At 42.1% G+C, this 27,314-nt stretch overlaps 1 protein-coding gene across 5 annotated transcripts in view; it reads left to right on the forward strand.

The window, feature by feature from the left end:
* The first annotated feature begins 803 nt into the window (after positions 1 to 803).
* The window catches only part of NDST2 (N-deacetylase and N-sulfotransferase 2), a 102,393-nt gene continuing 75,882 nt past the window's right edge, over positions 804 to 27,314 (forward strand). The window contains exons 1-2 of one of the 5 annotated variants that reach the window (XM_083615570.1): positions 839 to 1,126; positions 21,935 to 22,014. The gene's annotated coding sequence lies outside the window, so the exon portion shown is untranslated. Of the gene's footprint in view, positions 1,127 to 1,870; positions 2,097 to 12,210; positions 12,264 to 21,934; positions 22,015 to 27,314 lie in introns of those variants that run through there. The other 4 variants (XR_014548619.1, XM_083615572.1, XM_083615571.1 and 1 more) reach the window with 4 other exon arrangements.

Genomic DNA, 27,314 nt, shown 5'->3' on the forward strand with positions numbered 1-27,314 from the left:
CCACAGAGCCTAGGATTTGCCGATCAGGAGGTCGGCGGTTCGAATCCCCGCGACGGGGTGAGCGCCCATTGCTCGGTCCCTGCTCCTGCCAACCTAGCAGTTTGAAAGCACGTCAAAGTGCAAGTAGATAAATAGGCACTGCTCCAGCGGGAAGGTAAACGGCGTTTCCGTGCGCTGCTCTGGTTCGCCAGAAGCGGCTTAGTCATGCTGGCCACATGACCCGGAAGCTGTACGCCGGCTCCCTCGACCAATAAAGCGAGATGAGCGCCGCAACCCCAGAGTCGGTCACGACTGGACCTAATGGTCAGGGGTCCCTTTACCTTTAAAAGGATGAAAACACGCATAGATATATTTCAACTCTCCCAAGAGTTTGACTCCATCCCTCAAAGGTGCGCTCCTCCAGTCTCCTGAGATCATAGCATAGCATTGCTAAAAGTTGGAGGGTCGTATCTGAAGTCTAAACCCCTTGGCAACAGCAAGGAATCTTTTACTTAGCCTGGGGCTCGAACCCACAAAACCCTCCGATGTCAGAGTCAAGCGCTCTACCGACTGAGCTATCCCAGATGTCAACTACATATATGTGCGTGTGTAGTTTTTTTTAAAATATAAAATAGTACCTTGATAGTAATACCTCCCAAAAAGAAAGAAAAAAGCTTTGGGGGAGGGGGAGTCGATGCCTTTTCACAACTCCCTTTTCTAAAAAAATTTTTTATTATTATTATTCCTGACGAGGCTCTGTGGAGGGTGAGGAGGCGCTATCTCCCTCCGCCGGCTTCCCACTTGAGCCGCCAGGCCGCCGGCCGGGGATTCCTCTCCCCTTCGCGGCGGCTTCCGAGCGGAGGCGGGACCGGGAAGGCGAGCGGGCGGGGGTCTCCGCCGTCTCCTCCTCCTCCTCCTCCGCGGCCTGGCCTGCCTTGTTCCCTCCCACCCGCCCGAGTGGAAGATGGCGGCGGAGCGCAGCGGCAGCCGCGGTCTCGGCGCGCGGCCTGAGGGACCCGAGCAGCGGCCCGAAGCGGCCCGGCCCGTGGGCCGAACCTAGCGAGGCCGGCGAGCGGGCAGTTCCGGCGGCTCCAGCTGCTGCTGCTGCTGCTGCTGCCCGGTGTCGTCGTCGTCTTCTCCGCCGCAGGTGAGGGGAGCGGCGGCGGGGCCGGCGCAAATAATACCAGCCGGGATTTGTGTTAAGCTCTGAGGGGGAGCTGAGCGAGCGTGGGTTGCCGAGGAGGCCGCGAGAAGGGAAGGAGTCCGCGGCCGGCGCAGCACCACCGGCTCGGTGTGAGGGTATGGTTTCGCCGGGCACCCGGGTTGGTGGTTCTCACGTTCTTGCCCTGCGCCCGTGTTTCTGCCCCCGTGTCCCCCTCTCGGCTCGGCGTGGCGTATCGGCTTCCAATGTCGGGAGGGGGAGAGAGAGCCCCGTTCAAATCCCCTGCTCAGCCCCGAAGCTTACGGGGTGACCTTGTGGGGAGCCTCCGTAGCTCAGCCTAAGCTACCTCGCAGGCTTGTTTTATTATTATTAATAATTATTATTTATTGCTATAGATATATCCGTAGCCAGACTCGTTGGGCTGCAGCCCAAGTCTATGGACAGCACTGGGGAATTGGAACAGATCAATAGGTTATCTTTTTAGGCGTCTTGGTCTCAAGCTGCTTAGGGCTTTGTATCTTGAGCAAAGGGACACCTTCTATATATACTGTACATAGAGAGAGGGTTTAATTGATTCTCAGTTACAAACGAATCTTATAGAAAGAGAGGGGGAAATAAATAATACTGTACCCACAATAACCCACAACAGGTTGGAGTACAGAATCCTCACCCCCTCCAAAAGGGGAGGGGGGAATATAACAGAAGCAAATCCCAGTTGAGGTTCATTGGAAGTGTCTTTTCACAGGCTTGTTGTGAGGAGGAATACCCATATTTTGGTAATATGGCTCCTGGAGCGAGGACAAAATTGCCCACCCTCCAAATATCTTAAACGTTCAGTAGGTACCTGTATCAGTACCTGTATAGGTTTATTCGGGGATTTTTTTCAGCCAGAAGTCACCGGAACTCAGTTCCGGCACCTCTCAGGTGGGCGCCATTGCCATTATCGGAGAACAAGGTGAGTTCCGGCACCTCTTTTTCTGGAAAAAAAAAAGCACTGGGTTTATTACAGTGGTACCTCTAGTTACAAACTTAATTTGTTCCGGAGGTCCGTTCTTAACCTGAAACTGTTCTTAACTAGAGGCGTGCTTTCGCTAATGGGGGCCTCTTGCTGCCGCTGCACTGTTGGCACACGATTTTCATTCTCATCCTGGGCCAGAGTTCTCAACTCGAGGTAACTCTTCCAGGTTAGTGAAGTTTGTAACCTGAGGCATTTGTAACTCAATGTACCACTGATTATTATTATTATTATTATGCGCCCCCTTGGCTCAGCTACTGTGCAAGATAACCTCCCGCACTGCCCTAAATCAGGATGTCCTCCCTGCACTATACCCCGTGCTGTTTTTTCCAGCAGTGCTGGAGGATGGCCAGTTATTGGACATGCACATATAGGGAGAGGCACTCCCTCAAATATTTTAGGTGTGTTGAGACTAGGTAAGAGAACTAAAAGAAAACAACAATCAGGTGTGTAGGGAATCTGATTGGGTTTCAGTGGGTGCGTGAGGTTAGTGAGAAAAAGAAACATGTATGAGGTTAAAGATCGTAGAGAGAGTGCAAAAGAGGAGATATTGCTCACTGGTGGGACACATGCTTAGAAAGGATGTCTTGCAATAGGCCTTGTAAAGACTTTAAAGGGTTGCTGCCAGTTTGAGTGTGCTGTACAGGCCTGGCCTAGACTAACCAGTGGCCTGACTCTATATAAGATTGTTTGATATTTTCATAAATGTTTCAGATTAGACATTTTACTTTCTTACAATGCAATCCTAACCACGTCTACTCAGAAGTCCTATTGAATTCTAATGGGGTTAGTGGAGTTGCAATGCAGCTGTACTTACTTAATATAGGAATTTCTACTCCACATTTAAAATAATTCCCAGGGGGGATTACAACACAGAAATCAAAAGCAGAATAAAAACATTAAACACACCCCTAGAAGCATCAACATCTGTAAAGTAGTAGCACAATCTGAGATAAAACTTGATTAAATTAAAGGTTTGGAGGGGGGATCTTTGGCTGGTGCAAAAATTACATTGAAGTAAGCATGGGGGCAGCCTCCCTGGGGACAAGCATCCAGCTTGTTGGCACAAGAAGACCCTAACCCTGGTAGCTACCCATCTCATCAGATGAGGTGGGAACCTGGAATAGCACCTCCATTGAAGATGGACAACCACATGTGGAGATAGGTGATCCTTCAGGTACCCTGGTCCCAAGCTGTAAAGGGGTTTAAAGATCAACACAGCACTTTGAATTGAGCCCACAAATGGCCCAAAAGCCAGTGCAGCTGATGGAGTTCAATTATGATAATAATTTCCAGACCTATACAGCTACAACTGTTGTGTGTGTGTGTAGCGGCTTATTGGACTGGATTCAGCTGTTGTAACCACAAGTGAACTGTTTACTCTGTCCTGCTTTGCTCGCTGTCGGTCTCTCTATCTTTTTCTTCTTGCCTGAGAACACCAGCTTTACACTGCTGGCACCAAAGAGCCTGCCCCTGCTGCTCTGACTGACAGCTGTGTTGGTCTTGGCTTACAGGGGAGAGCAGGAAGAGCCCCAATTGCAGTTGTTTTGTGTAAGAGGAGGGTTGGTTGTGGGAGAAGTAGCAAACCAGGTAAGGAACATACAGCATGTTCTGTATGCTGTCCCCACCCCCAAGCACTTTGAGGACACAATGGTAGCAGAGAATAAGTGCTTTTTCACCTACATCACTGCCACAGAGTAAGCATAATAATGGCTTGCTATGATTTCATGAGACTTTGAGTGAGTTTTCCATCTCTTCTGGCCCAGCCATTTGTGGAGATAGGCACGTGTTCTTTAAGTTTTTTCATAGGGAAGATGAAAGAGTGCTTTCCATCTTCCGTTCTCCTTGAGGTGTTTTTTTTTTTAAAAAAAAATACCCTGATGCCCCATTAGTACAATCTTGGGAGTTGTGGTTCCAGAGGAATGTGTTGGGTGCCATTAGGCTTGGGATAAGGTAATGGTACTTGATTATTATTTGAACTTCTAGCTTGCCCCAGGACTTGGGATAGGGAGCAAAACTAGAATAACCAGCAAAACCAGAATAGGTTCTAAAGAAAATGTTACCAAGTTGTGAACTAATGAGCTAAAGTTTGTTCTCTTCTCCACCCTCCTGGAAGACTGGGATAATTTGTCTCTGGGGATTCATTTTTCAAAAAAAAGTATGTGTATATCCAATATTTGTCTCATCTCTCCCTTGCCGCTTTTGAGTTTTGCTGGTATATTTTTACCAGCCTATGTTTTCAGCAACTAATGAGCTCTGATTTGCTGCTGTTTCCTTTCATCAGGTGCTTTTTATTGCTTTTCTATGTTGCTTTTAGTTCTACATTTTAAATTTAGTCTCTCATTGTAGGAAAGAACCTCAAAATTGTAGCTTAGATTGAAGTGCTGTTGATTTGAATTTATATTTATTTAAAATTGTTTGGTTACTACAATGCCTAAGCATGTGTCATAACAGGGGAGACTTGAAGGAATTCAGAGCAAATGCTTGGATAGTGATATTACACATTTCAACTACAACTTTCTTTCCATTTGAATATTTGTGTGGATGTGCCCTCCCCATCCCCTTTTGCTAGATATGGTTCATGGCAACTGTAAATTCTTCACAGAAGGATATATAGGAATTAAAACAAAGAACTTGATTCTAGGGTTGGCGTGTAAGTCAATCAGTTGCCTATTTCCCCACTGTCAACCTTTCTTATTTAATTATACTGTCTTTTGTCTGCAATAACAGGAGCGAGTTCTGTTTGTCTCCTAGCCTTGCATTAGTTGAGGCCATGCTGAGTAGTATAGTATAGCTTCTAGAAGCCACATGCTATAACTGCAAGCATCTCTGCAAGATACAGTGGTGAAAGGTCATGGCTTTAAAGGTCACATTTTTAAAAAAGGGTTTGTGTCAAGTCTGCTCCAGAATAAAAATGAAAGGGTGAAATTCTGTATCTGTCCATCAGTGGAACAGACAAAAAAAAGCTCCCACTATGCCCCTCAGATACACTCCAGATACTTGGTGGACCCTTCAGAGCAGATGCGGGTGGGGATTCAGGGAAACAAGTGGAAATTGAAATGCTATTCAGAAGTACTTGAAAATGTTCGTGTGAATGTCATTCTGGTTTTAGATAGAGAGTACTGCTCTTCACTTCTTCATATTTCTATTTTGTTGGTGAACATCTAGGGATATCATGTAGATGACACCCACTTACATTTTTTCACTCTTGTTAAATTCTGGATGTATAGTTGGTCTTGGAATGAATGCTAGAAGATGATACGGAATCAGTGAGGGATGAAATTGAAGCCTAATTGGGACAAAACAGGTTATGTTGGTAGGACAGTGTAGCTCTGGAGGTTTGTAGTTTGTAGTTTTTTACTTGCCTGGGCAAGGTTATACTTTCCTTGAAGGATAAGTTGCATAGAAGGGTTTCCTGTGCCACACTTTTCTCCTGAGTTGTCCATGGTATCCTGAGCTGACATTTCTCTCTAACAGGGACCTGATCCCAGTCATACCTTCTTTGGTAACACCACATATTGACTCCTTTTAATGTCAGTTGCACACGGAGATGCCATTGAATAATGTTTGGAGGCTGCACCTAGTGCAGAATGCTACCTTTCAGCAAGTTCAGACCTGCCTCAAGGAACATCAAGACTTCCTCGTGACCCAACTGCAATGACTGTCTATAATATATGCTTCCATTAAAGGCTAGCCCAAGACATTTTGGCACCTGAGGTGAGCCACAAAAATTTGCGCCCCCTCCCCAAGTCAGGGAAGATGATATGAGTGAAGTTCTACATCAGGAACCAGATGCGAATAAAGATCTAAAGAGGGAACAGCAGTGAAAGGAGAATAGCAGCACCTCCTATTTGCCAAGAGGCCTCTGTAAAGGCCAGATCTGCTGCCCCTGTGGGTCCTGCCACCCGAGGTAGTTGGCTCACTTTGTCTCATGGATGGGCCCGGCCCTGCTTCCAGGCCCAATTCAATGTACTCATGATTACAGTATCTTTAAATCTCTTAAAGATCTAGAGCCTACCACCCATTTGAGAGCACCTCATTCCCTTCAGCCTGTAGGGAAGGCATTTTTCTTTTGCCGTGGGAAGTCTGCAAAACCACAGATTAGTGTCTTCTTTGTGGCTCTGCCCATGCACTGAAACGTGTTTCGATCAGAAGTGTGTCTGGCCACTTCACTCAGAAGGTACATGGAGGGTCTTTTGGGGACTGCAGCTGGAGGTGGATGGGAATTTGGGGAAATGGCATGGGAGAAAGATTAAATCCATCTCCCCCCAGCACCTCTGTACTGATCTAATTCAGAGCCCCTGTGACTGCTTTTAGTTAAAATTGCAGTACGATGCCCAACTTGTCCTTTAGCTACTGCTCAAAGCAGCAGTTCTCAAAGGCTTTCCTTATCCCTTGCCTTTCCTGCAAGCGCATAAGAAGAATCCTGCTGAGTTAGACCAAAGCATACCGTACTTCAGCATTTAGTGGGAAGCCCCAGTGCCGAATACAAGCATTCTCGCACTCTCCTCGTCCCGATCGCCAGTGATTGGTATTCAGAGGCGTGTTGCCACTAGTACTGCAGGTAAAGGCAAGGAAAGCTGGAACTGGCCTCAAGGTGTGGGGCGCCTTGAAGCAGCAACTCCCCAAACTTTTCCTTTAACCCCTTGTCCCAGTGGATCTTCTCTAACCCTGATGCCAGGCAGACTGGAAAATAGCTCAGCAGCAGTGAAAAGAGGGAGGGGTGCTTTGTTGGGGATCCTGCTCAGCTAAGTGAGTGTGTGCACGTGGGTGTATATGTTTGTGTGTGCTGTGTATGGGTGTATGCATGTATTTGCATATATGTGGGGGGTGTCTGGGGTGCCCCCCCTGGAAGCTTGGCTGCTCAGAATTGTTGCCTCTCCTTCTTTAATCAGTGTAATAAAGGTAAAGTTAAAGGTACCCCTGCCCGTACAGGCCAGTCGTGTCCGACTCTGGGGTTGCGCGCCCATCTCACTCAAGAGGCCGGGGGCCAGCGCTGTCCGGAGGCACTTCCGGGTCACGTGGCCAGCGTGACGAAGCTGCTCTGGCGAGCCAGCACCAGCGCAGCACACGGAAACGCCGTTTACCTTCCCGCTATAAAGCGGTACCTATTTATCTACTTGCACTTAGGGGTGCTTTCGAATTGCCAGGTGGGCAGGAGCTGGGACCAAAAGATGGGAGCTCACCCCGCCGCGGGGATTCGAACCGCCGACCATACGATCGGCAAGTCCTAGGCGCTGAGGTTGTACCTACAGCGCCACCCGCATCCCTAATCGGTGTAATAGGTTATATTTAATTGATTCCAACCCCTTTTAAATCAATGATTTAATTGATTAAACATTAATAGACTTAATTACTAATTAACATATTTCACTGTTAGCACAGCCTCCTAGTGGTGCCGAAATTAAAAATAATTGATGGCACATTTTCAAAGCTAAGCAGGGTCCAGTACTGTTTCAAATTGGGTGTGGAACCATGTGTTGAGATTCCTGTATTGTCATGTGGTGGACCTGCCACAAGGTGAAAGACTTCTGGGAAAAGATTTATAATGAATTGAAAAAAAATGATGAAATATACATTTATAAAGAAACCAGAGGCCTTCTTGGAATAAAAGGTTTGGAATTGCCCAAGAAGGATGTTAAATTATTTTTGTATGCCACAACTGCCGCTCGAATCTTACTAGCCAAGAAGTGGAAAATGCAAGAACTACCAACTGTGGAAGAATGGCAGATGAAGATGATGGACTTAATGGAGCTAGCTGACCTTACTGCTTCAAAACTATTGCTTTAGTAATATATAATCAGATAGAAGCAAGGTTTATTTAATTGGGTCATACGCCTATCCATTTTGATTTGTGCTTTTTTTCTTTAAAGAATCATGGTCAGAAAATGTTCTTTGCCATTTTTGTCAAATTCCAATGTAAACATCTAAATCTCAAAAAATGGAATAGCATCGCTTAGCACCTTCACTGTGATGATGATGATTTATATAGCCTGTTCTTTACGCTAAAGTCACAACGATTTCAACTGAAACATTAAAAACAGTTAAAACATATTACAATCACAAAAGTAGGCTGGGTCTGAGAAATATACATCTCATTAATACACATGGTACGTTAATGCCTTCTGGAACAGCTTCTTTGAATGTGTTTCTAATTGTGCCATACAGAATTGCTCTCTTCTGGTGACATTTGGGTTGCTGTTCTTAGTTACTGCAAAAGTGGAGGCTAATTTGTTCTCTATGGGCACATCTCATTCTTCCCATACAGTCCTAGATTTCACTTTATAACAAATGCTGACTGTAAAAAAAGAGGAAAAGCCATATTATAGTCTGATAGACAGTCAGTAGCTATATACTAGTTTACGTGTTTGTAGACTGTGCAGGATTGGTGCACACATGTCAGGAAGTAGCTACAGCAAGCCTCAGGGTCACATAATCCCACAAAAGCTGGGGGGAGGTAATTGGAAGCTTTTGCTTTTAGTTAGCCACAGTTTCCCGTGTGATCCAAACTGTGAACTATGGGTAACACAAACTATGGTTAGTTTAAAGCCAGCCAGCCTCAGAAGCCATGGTTTGAAATTGGCTTGTTTTAAATTAAAACTTCATTTCCTCAGCTGTGAGAAAGGACCCTGGGGGAGCTCACAAGCTCAAGGCTCATTGTGGCTCATTCCTTCTCATTCAGGAATGTGAGACGGTTTAGTGTAGCATGTTAACTCTTGTCTTAATTGTCTCATATTGGGACACTGCATGAAAATATCCTCATTAGCAGGGCTGTTCAGAAAGTGCTCTTTGTTTGACCTGATGATCTCTATGTCTTTTAGTTGAATACCTTATTCTTGCATTGTTTATGGCTTGTGATATAAAGGTACCGGTAGTTCTTCAATTCCATAGCAGCATATTATCAAATAATTAGACTTATCTCTTGATTATATTGAAAGAAATCGTTGTTAGGGCTCCAATGCTTAATTGATTATTTTTTTTTAAATGAAGGGTTTTTAATCAGCTGAATGGTGCTCCTGATAAATCATTTTAAAAGCCTATTATTTTGAGTACAAGTACTTGTAAAAACTGCAGATGACAAGTACCATCTTAAGAAGAATTTCCTCTTGCCTCTTCTATAAACTATCTTGCATTTCTCGTAAGATGGAAATAGCTAATAAAAGTTTGCATTGGGGCGTTAAAAAATTTAAGACCTATTTATGGTGGATTGATGACATTAAAGGGGGCATGTTCTCTGTCTTGGTTAGTCCTAAAACCATTTTTGTTGCCTTGCTACATTGTTCCTGTTCAGTATTTCTGCACAGATCACCTTGTGTATATTAAATGCTAATCTACTGCAAACATTGTGACATCTTTGTGTTGAATTTGGCTCCATTCCCAAATTTCAGTGCAGCTGTTCTTTCTTCAATAGGAAAAACATCTGAATTGCAGGTGAAAATATCAGCAGAACCTAAATGTGGTCCACCTACGTACTTATTTGTGTTGCCTAATGCTGTAGTACCTGGAAAATAAAACTAGGATTGTGTGTGCCCACTCAGTAATTGTGTGAATTCAGAGAGCGTGCTTTGCTCCCACATAGCTGTGCATAATATAGGTATAATGTGTTCATAGGCTTAATTATAATGTGTGCTCTTACAGTTTCCCTTATAGTATTTCTGGTACATCTACCCTTACATACACTGGGTTTGAAAGGGTGTAGTAAACTGGCCAGGGCATTTGAATGCTGTGGGTGGCAGAAAGCAGACTGCTCTGCCCTCCCCTCATGATTCCTGGTGCCACAATTGCCACTTCTATGCATTTAAGTGGTCTTTTGGGGTTGAAGGGAATATTCTTTGATTTACTTTTTTCCCTTAAGGTTATGTATGTTTAAGATAGAAAAAAAAAGTGTAGAGCAGATTAGGAAATATTTTTGTTAGGTTTTTGAGTGTAGTGAGGCTAAGGAACGAATGCCAAGGACCAGCCGAAGAACTAGTATTAGCCATAGTTTTCATGCAGCTGAAAAAACATTGTCTCATAAAATATTGCTAGTTACCCATTGAACCTGTTTTGTGGATTGAAAGCTATTTCTGGAGTAATAGGTTAGTCATCCTTAAACTTATAAAAAGCACTTTCCATAAATATGTTTGACTTCATAATCTCAATATAAAAGAATAACCTTTAAAAAACAGCAACAACTTTTTATTGAACAACTCCAGACTCCGCTAGTAATTTTCATTGATCTGAAACCCTGGTACTTTTGAAGCTAATGTCCAGCAATTCCAGAATGTGTACATAAATTGAAATTGCCAGATTGATTTAGCCCTCCATTGATAGAATAATTGACTGTATCAGTCCAGTCTTTAAATTAAATGCACCCTAAGGAAGCCATACAAATAAACTAGCTGACAGAAGTTATCATGCAATTACATGTTAAAAATGAACAAATCATGCTTTCATTGAGAACTTCCCATTTCCAATAAAACAATATAGTTGCACAAAAATAATCAGTCAGCAATCTCACTGTGTACATGCACCAGCAGGTATGGTGAGTGTGATGTAACTGATCATGCTATTTTTGAAACATAAAACAAATAGTGTATGCATTTAAAAAACAGTGGGCTCAATTATATCATGAGCCTACCTGGACTCCGAGATCATCTTTTGAGGCCCTTCTTCATATGCCTCCTCCACGAGTGGTCAGGAGGGTGGCAACACGAGAACGGGCCTTCTCTGCAGTGGCTCCCCGTCTGTGGAGTGCTCTCCCCAGGGAAGTTTGCTTGGTGCCTTCACTATACACCTTTAGGCGCCAGGCAAAAGCGTTCCTTTTCAACTAGGCCTTTGCCTGACTTGATCTACACCCTATACCCTTTTTTAAAATGCTGGCTTTGGGGGTTTTTTTATTGGGTTGTTGGTTTTGTTTTGATTTTATGTTTTTGATATTTTATGTGAACTTTTGAAGCTAATGTCCAGCAGTTCCAGAATGTGTACATAAATTGAAATTGCCAGGTTGATTTAGCCCTCCACTGATAGAATAATTGAGACCTTCGGGTATAGGGCGGTATTGTAAATGAATGAATGACCCTTGTGGTCCCTTACAACTTAACAATTATATACTGTATGTGCAATTATCATATGTTGTGAATTACTGGTAATCACAGATCTCATAGACCTTGCAACCATACCATATGCAGTTTGATCATCAGATTTCACAACTGCATGTGTAGGGCAGACAAAATAGTGACATGAAACACATTGATACCAGACCCTTTTTCTGGTGCTGCGGGTCGGACTGCCTTTCTTGAAATTGTTTTAGAGATGCCTGAGCTTTAAAATTTGCAGTTTTTAATTTTATTAGTGATATTTTTACAATATTATAAACTGCTTAGAGATTTCTTTGAAGCAATATATAAATTACCTAAAGAAATAAAAATAATGCACTATGCAAATATTTCTGTTAACAGAGGAAAGGGGTCAGTTGAAGGTCTTTGTCAGATAGTTGCCATTAAGGGCTCATCCGCACTGTGGATTTGAAGCCGCTTGTGTGGTGTGTGTGTGTGTGTGTGTGTGTGTGTGTGTGTGTGTGGTGTCCACACAACATCTTCCTCATCCAGTTGGCAGCCCATACCCGCCCTCCTCCAAATTCAGATTTTCCTGATTTGGTAAGAATCTGAAGAAAATCCATATAAAATTGCATCTTGCCCAATTGCGGATGCCCTGAAGCACATTGTGTGGTCTGGATTTCTTTTTCCACATGTGTGGTGACATTCTGCTAGCTGCTGGCTGTTGCTATACCCACTACCATTTTCTTTCCATCAGCCCAAAGGGAAGGATGCGGCCTTCCCCTTTCCACTGGTTGTTGCTGAAGGCACATTTGTGGTATTTTTATATTTAAAACAGCTGATTTGTGCAAAAGGCTTCTTGCACAAAACAGCTGTATTAAAATTAAAAATAAAATTTGCCCTAGAAGATACAGGAGGGAAAGGAAGCTGCAGCCTCATGCCAAATCCGTGCCTGGTTTGGAGTGACACACACAATTATTATTTTTTTACTGTTCTTTTATGCTAATCTAGTGTATCAGAAAACCTACCGTGTATTTCAGAAATAAATAAGAAAAGTGTTCTGGCACAGGTAAGCAGATACCTCCATGTAAGCCCACAAGGGACCTCAGGCTCCCTGGCTTGGTGCAACACACACATTTTAAAATAATTATTTTTTTCTGACCTTTTGTGCAAATGTGATCTCTCTCTCTCTCTCTCTCTCTCTCTCTCTCTCTGTGTGTGTGTGTGTGTGTGTGTGTGTGCCTGAAAAGGTAAACAGATAACGGATTATTTGTGGACATCTGGTTTTGGAACACATATATTTATTATCGGTGCTTTTTTCTAAAAAAAAATGTTTAGGGTACTCTCATTTTGACTCAAGAAAATCACCATTTTATAGTTCAAATTGGGAAAAAGAAATACAGCAAATGTACAAAAGTACAGAGATTCACAAAATGTTTAGGGGTATGTGTACCCCTCCGTCTTCCCAGATAAAAAGCATTGTTATTATCCTACTTTTTCATACAAATCTGCTACTTTGGAAAATAAAATAAAACCAAGCCTCCAAAATCTTTTAAAGTTGCTTACACAGCTAAACAGATACCTGCACACATATACTTGACAGTCCTCAGATTTCCAGAACATCTGATGGGAGAGGACAGCAAACAGCACAAATGTATCCCATCAAATCCCACACACTAGTATGGATATAGGAAATATAAAGATAGATTACGGAGGCATAATATTGAAAGTGCTCATGTGTGGATATAGGTGCAAAAGTGCACACAGAAACAGTGACCCTTGTAGACTTCAATGGCCTAATGTAGACACAGCCTGTGTCTGGCAACCTGCTAAGGGGAACATGCAGGTAACTTGTAAACAAACAGATGCAGTTGAAGTCACAGTGACCCAACAGCCAGTTAGTAAGTATTGTGCAAAATGGCCACTCTTATAGGCGTGGGAGTGTTTCCAACCTAACTGGAAAAAAATACGTAAATAATTCCGGTTTATAAAGGGGTTTGGTAAGCTTGTGGGTTTCTGTTGACCCCAGTACCATTTCTAAGGATGTTAAGGAGAATGTGTAATTTGTCTACAGAAAATAGGCAAATTATTGTGCAGCAAGCATTTTAATCTCCCTTCTGCTATGCACACCCTTGCCATTTCACCTTCTGTGCTCCCTATTTCACAGAAATTGGGGGCAGGCTGCAGGCTAAGTGTCTGTAAACATGAAGAATGACGAAACCATTTCAACATGGTATTATGGGGTCACTTTAACCTTCAGCACCCTGTGAGTCTGCAGCCTGCCAGCCACTATGTGATGCCTTTCTCTCTCTCAAGCTATATTCGGGTGGGAGGGAAATTACCGTATTTTTTGCACCATAACATTCACTTTTTTCCTCCTAGAAAGTAAGGGGAAATGTCTGTGCGTGTTATGGAGTGAATGCCTGCGGGTGGCGGGGGGGATCTGCTGCAGTCGTGAGCAGAGGATCCATGGTTCCCCTTCCTACCCTCCTCCGTGGTTACAAAGCATGTATCCACATGGATCCTCAGGATTTTTGCATTGGGCTACTCCAAACTCACTGTCAGATCACATGTCTGTGGCCACAGCATGAACCACAAAAATCATATATCCACTGTTTCGTTTAGAATATTTTTTTTCTTGTTTTCCTCCTCTAAAAACTACGTGCGTGTTATGGTCTGATGCGTGTTATAGAGCGAAAAATACGGTAATTCTATATTCATCTGTTATGGAACCTGCCTGATTTTTTCACAGCAGCCAGTTGGTCAGTGATCAACAGGTGTGAAACAAATGTGTTGATTGTTGACCAACTGGCTGCTGTGAAAAATCAGGCAGGTTCCATAACAGATGATTCTAGATGTCTCTCCAAAGGTTTAATTGTGTTGGGCTGCTGTTTTTGCCTCCCAGGTTGATTTGGGTTGGCTCTGGGTTACTCTGTCTCCTGAACCCTTGCATGTCTGGATCTTGGAACTTTCTTGCCTGGATCTTGGAACTTTCTTGCTTTGCTTGCAAACTGTTCACCTAAATCTTGGATTCATTGTATGCTAGTAGCCTAAACTGGCATGCCACTGAATTTGTTGATCATTTATAGTCAACAGATTGCCTATAGTTTGACCATGGTAGGTGGAAATTTAACTTTTTTATTTCATTAAGGTCCCAGTAATAATAATAATAATAATAATAATAATAATAATAATAATAATAATAATTATTATTATTATTATTATTATTATTTTATTTATATCCCGCCCTCCCCAGCCGAAGCTGGGCTCAGGGCGGCTAACAACAATCAAAATAATCCAACATTCTAAAAACAATCATTATAAAATGAGCAAGGGGAGATTGCCCCCTAGCTCTTGCAACAGTTGGTGGCAAACCTAGCAGCACAGTAAAAATTACCTTGCTGACCATTTGCTAAAAGTTCAGGAATTTTGCTACCAGAAAAGTTACTGTCTTGGACTTTCCATGACTTTTACCTTGTTTGCTTTGATGTTCAAGGAGTACTTTCTCCATGTGATCTGGTGTTTCAAATAATGGGTGTTCTGTTCATAAAGAGATTTTAATTTCATTTGTTACTCCAAGCTGACCTTGATAAAAGGCAAAGAGAATTGTTCACTGAATTATTATTTATAGAACGCTTATCTAATATTGTTAGCAAGTTTATTTCATTTATAAGTTTCACAAAAACAGTGGGCTCTTTCATTTTTTGTGATTAGTACAAATATCAATCCATTTGATTATATTTTTCTTGTCCTAGTAAAACCAACACTTTACATTGATATTAATTGATATAATATGGATTGATTAATTAATTTTAATATTGGACCATTATTTCACAAAATTGACCGGTCAGTTGATTTCATGAGCCCCTTGACTCCACCAGTATCTGACATTTGGCAAGCCCAAATGGAAGAGGAGGAAGGAGAAGGAACAGATTGGGGGCTGGAAGACTGGCATCCAGGGGTGGAGGGAGGAGATCCTCCCCTTTGTAACTCTAGATGTCAGAAAGACAGAAGAAGATCTGCTGGGTCTCTCCACTGCCCCTTTTGCTTGATGCAAGGAGGGGGGAGGACCAGCCAGAGGGAAGGGATGAGCAGGAGGAGATGGCAGCAGAGCTGTGGGCAGAGGGGCCCTGGCAGAGTCTTGTCACCAATAACTGGGCCACCTTGCTAAGTGGAATGAGATGCACCTGCCCAGCAGGAGCAGCAAAACCATAGGGCAAGAGAGTCTCATGAGTGAGTGAGCTCCATCTCATCTTTAAAAGCTTGAGGGAATGGACATGCTCAGGACATCTTTGCAGCTTCCATACAGTTAAGAACCTCTTTCTTTTATTCATTTACATTGGAATATTGATTCTGGACCTTGTGCTTGCTGCTGAGCCTGTGCTGCTGTTAGCCTGAATCAATCTCTCTTCCTTACTTTCCAGCAGGAATTACTGTTGTTTCGTTTTCGGACAGGAGCCTGACGGCGGCTAGCCAATTCTTTTGTTCTTATTGGTCAGAGCTCAGTAACCTTGTTTGCCTGAGTGCAAGGGCTAGCCTCCCTGTCTTCTATGTGTATCTTTCTGATACTTCCCATGTTTGTCCACCTGGAGTTGAAAAGTGTGTGTCTCCCCGCCCACCACCACCACCATAAATCTAATATTGCTTATGTGTAAGACATTTGTTGGTTCGTTGCTATTGTGTATGTTACCCCGTGTGTGTGTATAATGCTGACATAGACCTTGAACACTCTTGTTTATGTACAACTCAGTGATGCTGTATTAATAGGCACTGTTATCACCTACAATATCTAAGAGGCATTGCAACTGTGAGAAGAATTCATATGCAAAATCATCAAAGATCTTTATTAGTATTATTTTATTTTAAAGGCCTTTTAAGGTGAAAATATGAGAAATGAGGAAGAGTTCCATAGATGTCATGTGTATCTTGACTGTGGAGTGACTAATTACTCATTTTCAGCATGGCTCAGACAAGTAACTAAGACATTGAACATAACAAGTGTTTTCATTTCTTTGGATTACCCATTTTAGGAATTTTGTGTAATAGAAGCCTTAACATTCAGAGTGTAGCATCAAACTACATGCAGATAGGTAATGTACCAGGCTTTTCCTGGCCATTTTATTGTTTTTACCGCTGGAGGGTTTTGCTGTGCTGTTTTTGAAAAAAACATTTTAACAATAGTTTGTGTTTTTCACAGGCTAAGTGGCTTAAAATAGCTAATTGCTTCTGGCATTTGACATGAGACGACAGCAGTAAGTGTAGACAGATCTCCTATTATCTCCTTAAAGTCAATCAGTTGTCCAGTGTTATAGGTTTTCTCTTTAATAACTGAAGGAAAAGCTAGTTTCTTTTGGCTCCTCCCAGTGTGTGCTTCATTTTGTTTAGGACACTTTTTATTGTTCTTGTACATAATCTTCACTGGTGCGGTTCCACCAAAGCGAAGACAAAAAAACCCCATGCTTGGAAAACAGTAAGAAACTGCCTTGGACTAAGTCATACTAGTGGTTTGCATAGGCTGGTGCTATCAGCCTTTGCTATACTCCTGGGTTGGACTTTGTTTTCTTAAAATTCTTTGTACGACAACATTTTTATTGTATCTGTTTCTGGACCAGGCATGTACAAAATTGACTTGGATTGACATGCTCAGACTGTAGTTTCTATTTTTGAAGACTACTGACGTGTGAATGTGGATCATGTAATAATTCATAAAGGCACATGCATTGCAGGCCCTGGTCCAGATATTCCATGGTTGTTTCTAGGCTGTTTAGCAACTGTGCCCAACTAGGCCAGCCGTTGTCTCCTCTTACCTGGGAGAACCATGGAGGCTTCCATATGTAAGGCTGGAACTTTGCCTAGCCGACAAGAGTCTCCACTGTGTCTGACTCTTAGCTCATGATTCCTAGCATCTGATTCTTGGCACTGGCTGTAATTATTTTGCAGACGTTTAAGATTTAATGTAAGTATCACAGTCTGTACTTTTTGCGTTTTACTTCCCTCTGACCTCACTGCTTACATTTTCTTCCTCTCCTTCTATATACCTGCCAATTTAGGATAACGCTTCATGCATGAGTGTGACTGTCAGATCATTGAGTCGCACATCTAGGTAGGACTCTGTAACACAGGTCGCAAAGAATCTGTTCTGGTTGTCTATTTGCTTCAGGGTGTTAACATTGACATATAAATATGCCAATGTCTTGGGACCTAAAAAAAAAACCCTTTCTGTCTACTGAAATAAAATATTATGTTCATTTTTCACATGGTCTAGTCCTTCCCCTGCCCACCCTGTAATATTCTGACGAGGGTCTCTTAACTAGGCTTCAGAAAGTAGCTGGAAGTGGGGAGTCAGAAAAAGGTCCCCCTTTCCTTCCACTGTGCAGTTTTAATCTGAAATCTTAGGTGTACTACTGCGCCCGGAGCTCAGAAACTGCCTGCACCAATGAAATTCCCTGCCGCAAAATGTGCCTACAACAATAGGAGTTTCGAACACTGATTTGAATGATGGTTTTAGGTTTAACTAGTTCATTGTAGAGATCTGGGATTTATATGATGAAGTTTATAAACATAATCAAATAAGTGTATCCAAGAGGTGGACAGTGGGACATGAAAGCTTATGCCCTAACAGGCTTAAATGTCCGCTAAGACTTAAAATATTTTTGCAACAACGAACTTATCACTACTACTCTGGACATAATTCCGCTCCAGTGGCTGCTATTTGGCAACGGTCATATCCATGCTGATTGGGTTTTGTGTTCACTTCTGGTGTGCATAGCACTGTGATGTGTCTGCCGCTGACTCTCTTAAATTGCTTGACTTTCTGACCTTTGGCTAGGGGATGGGAGGGAAATAATTTCTTCTTTCCATTGTATTCAGGATGTATATATACCTATTCAGGAAACCACTTCACACATCTGACAAAGTAGGGTCTTGTCCTCGAAAGTTTTGCACCACTCAGGGTAAATGAGCCATTTAATATCAAAATTAGTTATCAGTGTACACAGATAGTTTAATTCCATTCACAAACTTATATAATTGTATAATATCCATCATGTCATTCTTTTGTGTGGATCTTACTAGTAATAACATGATGGTCACCATCACAAAAGAAGACATTTCATTAACTCATTATTTATTTGACCAATTTTATTCTGTAAACTCTTAATTGGAAAGGAATTTTTATTGGCTACAAAGCATGTACTACTATTGTGCCCCCCTTAAAAAGTGGATTGCAAAAACTGTTTACTTAACAATAGTTTCATACCACTTAGTTGTAAATGAAACCTCTAAGCAGTTTACAAAGGATAAAATGTGGATCGCAAGCACCATTTTTACTTTATTTTTAGGCATTGTGAATCAGACTGTTTAATTACGACACGTGATAATAACATTTAGGAAATTTGCTGTAGCTTGATTCCATTATCTTCCAGCAAGATTTAATAATTTGAGCAAACGCTTCTGAAAATGATTATGTGTGTAAGAAGTAAGAGACACGATCTTGTGTGTGTCCACAAGAAAATACATCATAATGATACTTTTTATGGGCCAGGGGAAACTTAATAAACAATAGATAATATAGTAAAGCATAATGCAGCAATGTGAAACCATGTTTTATAAAAAGAATAATAACCCATATTCCAGGATGAAATGGTTTAATACACATCTGTGTCCCCCCCCAAAGAAAACCTCCCTCATGTCAAAAGCTATTACCCACAAGGATATGATACACAGTGCTTTCATTGTATGAAACTTCGCCACATCTTAGAAATATCTGTTCCATCAATGTAGCTAATGACATGAATCACCTCAAAGCATATATCTAATTCATCAGGATGTAAGTTTCAGCATCCATGAAGATCATTTCTGGGCATTAAGTGTTCCACAGTTTGTAAAAACCTATGCTTTTTGCCTTATACATTTCGTCAGGGGCAGGCAGGAGTCGGGGGGCGGGGGGAGAGAGACAGAGGAGGCAGAGGGACAGGAGGATGAGCCAGGGGAAGGGGCCAGCAATTGGTGAGGTTCTGTGAAACAGATGCTGGGGTTGGTGGAAGAGGGGAGTCAATGGGGAGACCAGGAGCCAGAGTATGGGGCAGGGGAGAGGAAGCAGGAGAAACATTTGAGGGAGTCTCAAAGGCAGAAGACCCCTGCCTCTGGGTAAAAATGTCTGTACAACCTAAAATTTTGCTTCATTTTATTTTTATTACTTTGGAAAACCTGATACATTTTTCAAGATTCTGTGCCATCTATCAAATGATGCATGTGGAAACCTTGATAATTTGCCCTTCTGTGTTTCTTCCCCTGTAAGTTGTAAGCATTCGATCATATTCTTTCTTTGCATTTTTATATAGCGGTGATACGTTTGTGTGCCACCTTTAACTCCTTCAGATAAACTCATCAGCCCTTCTTGAAATTGCTTTTGTTTCTTATAAGGAATCATTTGCTCCTTTTGAAACTTTACCCTAAACTTCTTTGTTTCAGAAGTATGCTTGAGAGTTAACCTTCGTTCTTGATCACTATTGGGTAGGTTTTCTTGTTTTAAATCAGGCTTCCACTGGTATATTTCCCCATCCTTCAGATCTCTCAGGCAGTAATCCTATACACACTCGCTTGTAAGTCTTGTTGAACTCATTGAGATTGACTTCTGAGTAGACATACATGAGTTAGTGCACTGGAACAAGAAGCAGAATTTCCATAAGGGATTGACTCATTGGTGAGTCTTTCCAGTTCCCTTCAGCAGTTTTCCAAGAAGCTGTAAAATCTTTTTACATGGATTATTCAATAAAAATTATTTTAAGTGGCTTCTGGCAGAGATCTGTTGATCTTTTGTAAAGTGTTTGGCATGCATTTTGTGCTATATAAATCATAATTATGTATGGGATTTTTGAGAAACACTTCAGTGGAATAGGAACTCAAAAACTGAAGAATTTCTGAGGTAGCATGCCAAATCTTTATTTGTGAAGATGTTGAAAGATAAAGGCTTTATCCTTGTACACTTAATATTTAAACTACTGTTTCAGGTTTGGTTTTGTAAATCTGTAATATACTTGTTTAAGGTAATTTGTGTTACTGAATTCTCTGAGCGTGCATGTGTTCTGTCTTCATTCACAGCTCTTAATATCTTAAGTGGTCTGTCTACAGTAAATAAGTATAGTTGTAAAATATAAAGTTTACACTTCTAGTGTTATAAAAGGCAGTGTTCCCTTTGGTCATACCATCCTGGTATGGCTTGAGGGTGGTCAGTTGTCTTGAATGGCCCTGACTTTTAGAAATTTTACTAGAGAAGAGTGTATGAGGAGTATGTGCTCTAAATGTAATCCTAGCCCTCTATAGCTCCTCTAAGATCAGTCAGAGCTTTTTAGGGTCACCTCTGCTTTATAAAATCGAGCAGGGGAAATTAAGAAGAAGAAGAGGAGTTCGGATTTGATATCCCGCTTTATCACTACCCTAAGGAGTCTCAAAGCGGCTAACAATCTCCTTTCCCTTCCTCCCCCACAACAAACACTCTGTGAGGTGAGTGAGGCTGAGAGACTTCAGAGAAGTGTGACTGGCCCAAGGTCACCCAGTAGCTGCATGTGGAGGAGCAGGGAAGCGAACCCGGTTCACCAGATTGCGAGTCTACCACTCTTAACCACTACACCACACTTGTCCGCTTCGCTCTTTATCCTTTTAATAGAGGCTTAAAACACATACTGTAATGGCTTCTCAGTACAGTATATGATTGCAAGATCTGGGTTGATTCATGTGGAGAGGAGGTCCTTGCTGTTAATATCTGTACATGTCCCCCTGGATTCAGTTTGTTCATCCTCCAAAATATTGTATTGTGTATGATGTTGATATAGACTACTGTTTAGAACATAGAACACAGTGTCCCTGAGAAGGGGCTTCTTGAAACACAGCGGGCTTTAAAAAGAACTAATACTTTTTCAGACCATCATCGCGGGAGTGTGGTAAAATCAATTTTTAAAAGCTCTGGGGGGAAATACAAAGGTCTTTATCTGCTGCTGAAAACATGAGAGCTGGCACCAGATGAGCCTCACTAGGGAGAGTGATCCAGAGATGGAAGGCCATACCCCAAAGGCCCTTTTCTCAGTCTCTCCCCATTCATTCTTAGAAGATTGTAGCATCTGGAGAAGTGCTCTGACAATTATCTCAGTGCACGGGCCATTATAGGAGAAGGTGCTCCTTCAGGGGCCTGTGCCCCAAACCATACACCATTTACTTCAGAAATGGACTGGCAGCCTACAGAACACTGCACTCCACTGCGTTGTCAAGATAGTGCTCTGGCAGAGCACTCCTAATTATAGAAAGCCAGCATTGCTTCCCTATTCCAAACTTCATTCAGGAGAAAATTGACTTGCAACACCCTTTTGCCATCTAAGTTCCACCAGGCTGCTTAGGTCATGTGACCAGAATGAAAAGGGTTGGGATCAGGTGTAAGTCTCTCCTTGCCTGGTCCTATGCCTACCTCACTCATGGAACACCCCTTGGGGGGCGAATTTGTGTTGGCATAAGTTCTGTCCACTGAGCCTTACCCCAGCTGGGTTGAGGGACTTATGCTTGTGTGGCCCTGCCTCGGCCATTAAAACCAAAATCCACTCTGTTTTACTGGTTTTACTTGGGTTTGGACTGCACTGTAAGTTCTGTAATGTCAACCTTGAATCTCTGTGAAAGGAAACACCTATCTAGGCTCTAATTTTCCTGCTCTGTAACTACCTAATCCAAGTTGTCCTTCCTTCCCTCTTTTAGCTGAAAGGAGTGACTTTGTTCTTCTTACAAATCGGCTTACGAGTTTTGTTCTGGCTGCTAACCAAAGGGGTTGTTGGAAGGTGAGTGCTCAAAGTCCGTATGTTTGAAATATATTTACATTCCATTGAGTTGGGGAATGTTAGACCTGCCAATATCAGTTACCTCAGAGTGCAGATTAGATTTTGCCCACTGGAATATGAACTATCAGCTCATAGAATGTTAAGTGTGATCCGCCAAAGCACTGCAAAATTTTTAGTCATTTTCCAGAAGCATGGAGAAGAGAGGATCTGAAAGGTACGGCCTTTTCAGCTGGTATCATGGAGAAGTGCGCTTCCGCTTCAGGGAGTGAAGTTGCCATGTCCTGAAAATGTATAAAAACTGCAACATTTCAGTGTTAATATGGCTGCTGCTAGAGTGGCATATGCCATGTGTTTAACACATACTACTAAGCACTTGGAAACAAAGCATTAACAGTTGGGGCAATTGACCATTCCAATGTGATAGTGTGACAGTAATGTGCTTTTGCAAATTGAAGAGATCTAGTTGTGAGATTGCAAACTGAGGGTGCCTTTTATGTTACCGTCGTATGCAATTGGCTTTTGAGCAATGATTTCCATAAAAGCCTGTTAGAACTGTAAGAACTGGGATGAAAACTGAAGGGGAATATGGGACATAACAGAACACAAGCTAACATGGAGGAAAACCTTTAAAAATTATATTCGTATATCTTAGCGCAACACATTTTGATCATAAATATCAAATCTCATTAGCTCAGTTCAGGCATCATGCCACACCATGGTTAAGGAAGCTGAGTATGATGTCTGAATTGACAAAGTACAAGTTGAAAAAACCAAAATCGAAAGTGAATAGTGTAATGGCTTTAGGGGTTGCTTGTGCGTAAGTTACCGCCGCTCTGGGCTAGGTTGCCTGGTTAAACCGTTTCTGTCTGGACAGCCATCCACTCCGTGGCTGTTCAGTCGCTAGCAGAATCCGTCAGTGGGCGTTTCTTGAACCTCTTCCAGCAAAGAAGTTCTTTGACGCCAAGTTGCCACCTACTTTCCCTGCGCGGAAGTCTTCTGCGCAGGGTGGGTGTGGGCAGCAGAGGACCTGTGCTCTCCTCGCTGGTCTCCTGCGAGGAGTCCTGGAGCCTCCTCTCTGCTTCCTCCATCGGCCCCCCTCCATCCCTGGTGTTGCGCTGATTTTCTTCCCCAGCCGGAGACCTGCCTCTCTCCCTGCTTGGCCCCTCTCCAGCATCGCTGTGGAGCCTCGCCTCCTCCTCTAGTTCCGATGGCAGTTCCCTGACAAATAGTTTTGAGTAAGTTTGCAAACCATAGTTTGTTGTTATGTCTGATAAGAGAAACCCTAATAAGGGGGTGGGTCTAGTCCAACCCTCTGCAATGCAGGAATCTTTCACACAACATGGGGCTCAAAATCACAGCCCTGAGGTTAAGAGTCTCCTGCTCTAAAGTTCTGTTCTGTCTCTACAGCTGTGCTACATCATAGCCTTGAAGCCTCACAGAATGTAGGAGCTCAAGTAAATAGTTCAGAACTTAGTATATAATAGCTCAGCTCTAGGATCAATCTAGGGGATTGGAGTGATGCTCCAAAAGCAGCTTTCCTTTAGGATTGACCCCTCTCATCAACAACTATTGAGTGGAGACAGTGATTTCTAACCTCCTTAGTGTGACATGGTGGTATATAGGTACTGCAGTGTGAAAGGAACATTAGAAATCATGACAGAAATGCTGCCATTATAATCAGTAAATACCATGCCTGGATGAAGCCTAGCTGGAAGGGGGGGGGATTAGGCAGCAGAAAATAATAGAAACCACCATTTCCTCCTTTTGTAGCAAGAATAAAACACAAGTCAGTTTGATATGGCTATCTTTTCTAGTTATCATATCATGGGGCATGTAAAACAGTAACTGAAGAACAAATATCTTGCAGCGTTGTATCGCGTGAAATCAAAACCTACCCGTGAGGCTCCAAATAGATGTGATATGCTTTATCAGTCTTGTGACAATCATACCCCAAAATTGTTTTGCAGAGGTTACTTGTTTTATGTATGAAGCTGGTATGTTAGGGTTGTTCTATGTCTCCTGCTTTTAACTTCTAAATCTAAGCTAAAGCTATATGGCCAACACTGTCCATGCAAATCTGTTTAGATGACATAAAATGGCAGTGGTTGAATTTTTTCCATTAACATTGAAAAGTAATGGTTTGTTCTTAGGTTTGTTTGGAGGAAGCATACTGCAAGCCCAGGTTTGGATGTAATGCTAAGCCAATCTATGGCTTAGCTTCTGACAGCATGGCAGAGAAGTGAAACAGCTGAAATTTTAGCAGTGTGCTCCAATACTCTGTAGAGTTCACCTTTGAACCATGACTTAAAGCAGCAGTGGGGGACGTCTTGGTTACATGCCTAATTAGGCCCATTAGCCTCTCCTTTTCTCATGCAAAGTCAAGCCACACCTACCTGCCCTACACCAAAATCATATAATGTTAAGTGTGGGGCAGATAAGATTGGGGCTGGGCCTGAAAGGGTGTTTGTAGACACCTCCACTCTTGCTGGTGCCTGCAAAGCCCCTTTCAAAGTGCTGTGGAAAACAGTGGGCAAAAAAGCAGGGAAAACAGCTCTGCTCACAAGAGGTTGTGGGAGATAACAGTCTGGCTTGCCATGCTGTGTGAACAAAGCCAATATGAATTATCCAGTCATTCCCCAGTCCATCCCAATTTGCAACCATTTTGAAAAAAGCTTATTCATCCCATATTGATGATTTGATCCCTTACCATGCAGCAAAATTCATTATATCAACACGCTAATGTATGCTTCCCTTATACAGATGCCAAGTTAGAGCATTTACTAAAACCCTTGGTTCTTCGGCACTCAACTCCTTTGGTGTTTCAAATGTCAAAGATTTTAAATGTAGAATAAATCTGCCAAATGGAGCAAACATACAGTAGTTAGCTCCCTTTAAGACTCTCTGGAGTCTAGGAACTATAGTTGGTTTGGAAGGTGCAAAGTTATTTTGAACTATCATTTCTGTACATGTGTTTCTAGCACAGTGGGGTAACCCATCAGCAACTGAAAGTAGTACCATCTTTTTGTGGTATTGATTCCTCATTTGTATGCATTGCTCCCTTTTTGGCATACTTATTCTTTTGCATTCTTATTCCTTTCAGATCCCCCCCCCCCCACTTTTTGATCAAATACGGGTGGGAACACAAAGACAAACCAGTGTTTCCTCCATTCCATTTCTCTGCTCCAAATTGCTTTCTCCAGTTGCAGTTTTCATTGGAAGACATAGCTTTTGTTATGCACAACTGTGTGCAACATATAGCAAGCGCCTTCTAAATTAGGAGTTATGCAACTGGAAAATTGTGCAAGCTGGACAAATTTAGTATTAAATTAGCATACAGTTTTGACTTATAGATTTTGCTAAGGACATTGACTGTTGAAGGGAAGGAAGTTAGGAATATGTTGGCAATTTGGATATGTGCTGTATGAGGGACAAAGATATGTGAACAAGTTATCATAGGGTGGCTGCAGGGCATAGATATTGCAACTGGAAGAAGAAAAATGTGTTTAGAATTTATCATGGATTTTGTTGCTAGAATCACAAACACCTCAAACTGAGGGACTTATCACACATTACATTTCTTAGGTATACCCCCAAGAGAGTGAACTGTGACAAACATGTATCATACAGGTACCATACGTTTTATCATAAATATACCACACATTTCTGGTATGCTTAAACTCTATCAAACCCAGATCTGTTGTATTGTAATATGCAAAAGGCCTGAATTCTGAAATCAGATGGCTAAAAGTTCTGTCAGCTTTTATATATATATTGATTCCTACTATCCTAATTTCTAGTTTGATATACTTTTTTCATTTTCTTTTGCTTGTGTGCCACATCAGCCTGAAAGCAGAGCAGATATGGTTTGTAACTCAATATCTTATGGTATCTACCCACACTTCTCACCAGTATTTGTCTTATTAATCTTGGAAACTAAAACTGGTCAGTACATCTAATACAGCACCTCTCAAACCATTTGACAAAGGAAGGAGAAAACAGTTATTTCTTCCACCCTGCACATAATCATGTGGACAGATTTATTCGTTTCATCTTGTGGTTTCCTTTGTGAGATATTCTAGAATGATAAAACCATGCCTTGATCTCTGTATTATTGTGGCCCACAATCCACACATGCTTACTTGAGAATAAGTCTTGTCGAGCTCAATGGGACATACTTCAGAGTAAACATGGGTAGAATTGATTTGTTAAACTGTATGTAGTTCTGCACACGCTTTGTTGTTGTTGTTTAGTCGTTTAGTCGTGTCTGACTCTTCGTGACCCCATGGACCAGAGCATGCCAGGCACTTCTGTCTTCCACTGCCTCCCGCAGTTTGGTCAAACTTATGCTGGTAGCTTCGAGAACACTGTCCAACCATCTCATCCTTTGTCGTCCCCTTCTCCTTGTGCCCTCCATCTTTCCCAACATCAGGGTCTTTTCCAGGGAGTCTTCTCTTCTCATGAGGTGGCCAACGTATTGGAGCCTCAGCTTCACAATCTGTCCTTCCAGTGGGCACTCAGGGCTGATTTCCTTAAGAATGGATAGGTTTGATCTTCTTGCAGTCCATGGGACTCTTGAGTCTCCTCCAGCACCATAATTCAAAAGCATCAATTCTTTGGCAATCAGCCTTCTTTATGGTCCAGCTCTCACTTCCATACATGCACACGCTTACTGGGACATAAATACCATTGAAATAGTGACACATAGTAAATATGAATATCCTGTAGAACCTTTATTTTTTTCTCTGCTAGCTTAGCTATCATCAGCATTCACAAATTCTTGCCAAGCAATTTTAAAATACTCTCTCTGTGTGTTTATTTTCCTTTGATTTTTATTTTATTTTACTCTTTTAATTTCAAAACTTCAACACTTCTTTACACCTGGGGGGGATTCCTACATATAAGGATGTAGGAAACTTGTTGGGGTCATTTAACACAGCCATCTGAGGTTGGTATTACAGGGATTTTTATATCTTATGATGTTAACAGTCTCTGCTTATGTAGTGTGAGTTAAAGGTTCTTGTTTTTAAGCTCCTCTGTTAATTACGTACTCGTAAAGGTTATGTGGTCTGGCATTCCTATACACAGGAGTGCCTGAGTGCTATGTTGAACAAGACATGGGAGCCTTTTGCTATTCAGACTTCTTCCTCTCCTTCGTTGTGAACAATGTGAAACTATGGGATGTTTCCGTGTCGCCTTTCCAAAACAAAGAGAGGGTTGATTTGTAGCAACCGGCAGAAAAATAGTCTCCCTCCTTGGGCTTGCATATAAGATCGCCATGAAGACTTGGATCATAAAATATT

Source organism: Podarcis filfolensis, assembly GCF_964270895.1.
Source record: "Podarcis filfolensis genome assembly, chromosome: 5".
Classification (NCBI taxonomy): domain Eukaryota; kingdom Metazoa; phylum Chordata; class Lepidosauria; order Squamata; family Lacertidae; genus Podarcis; species Podarcis filfolensis.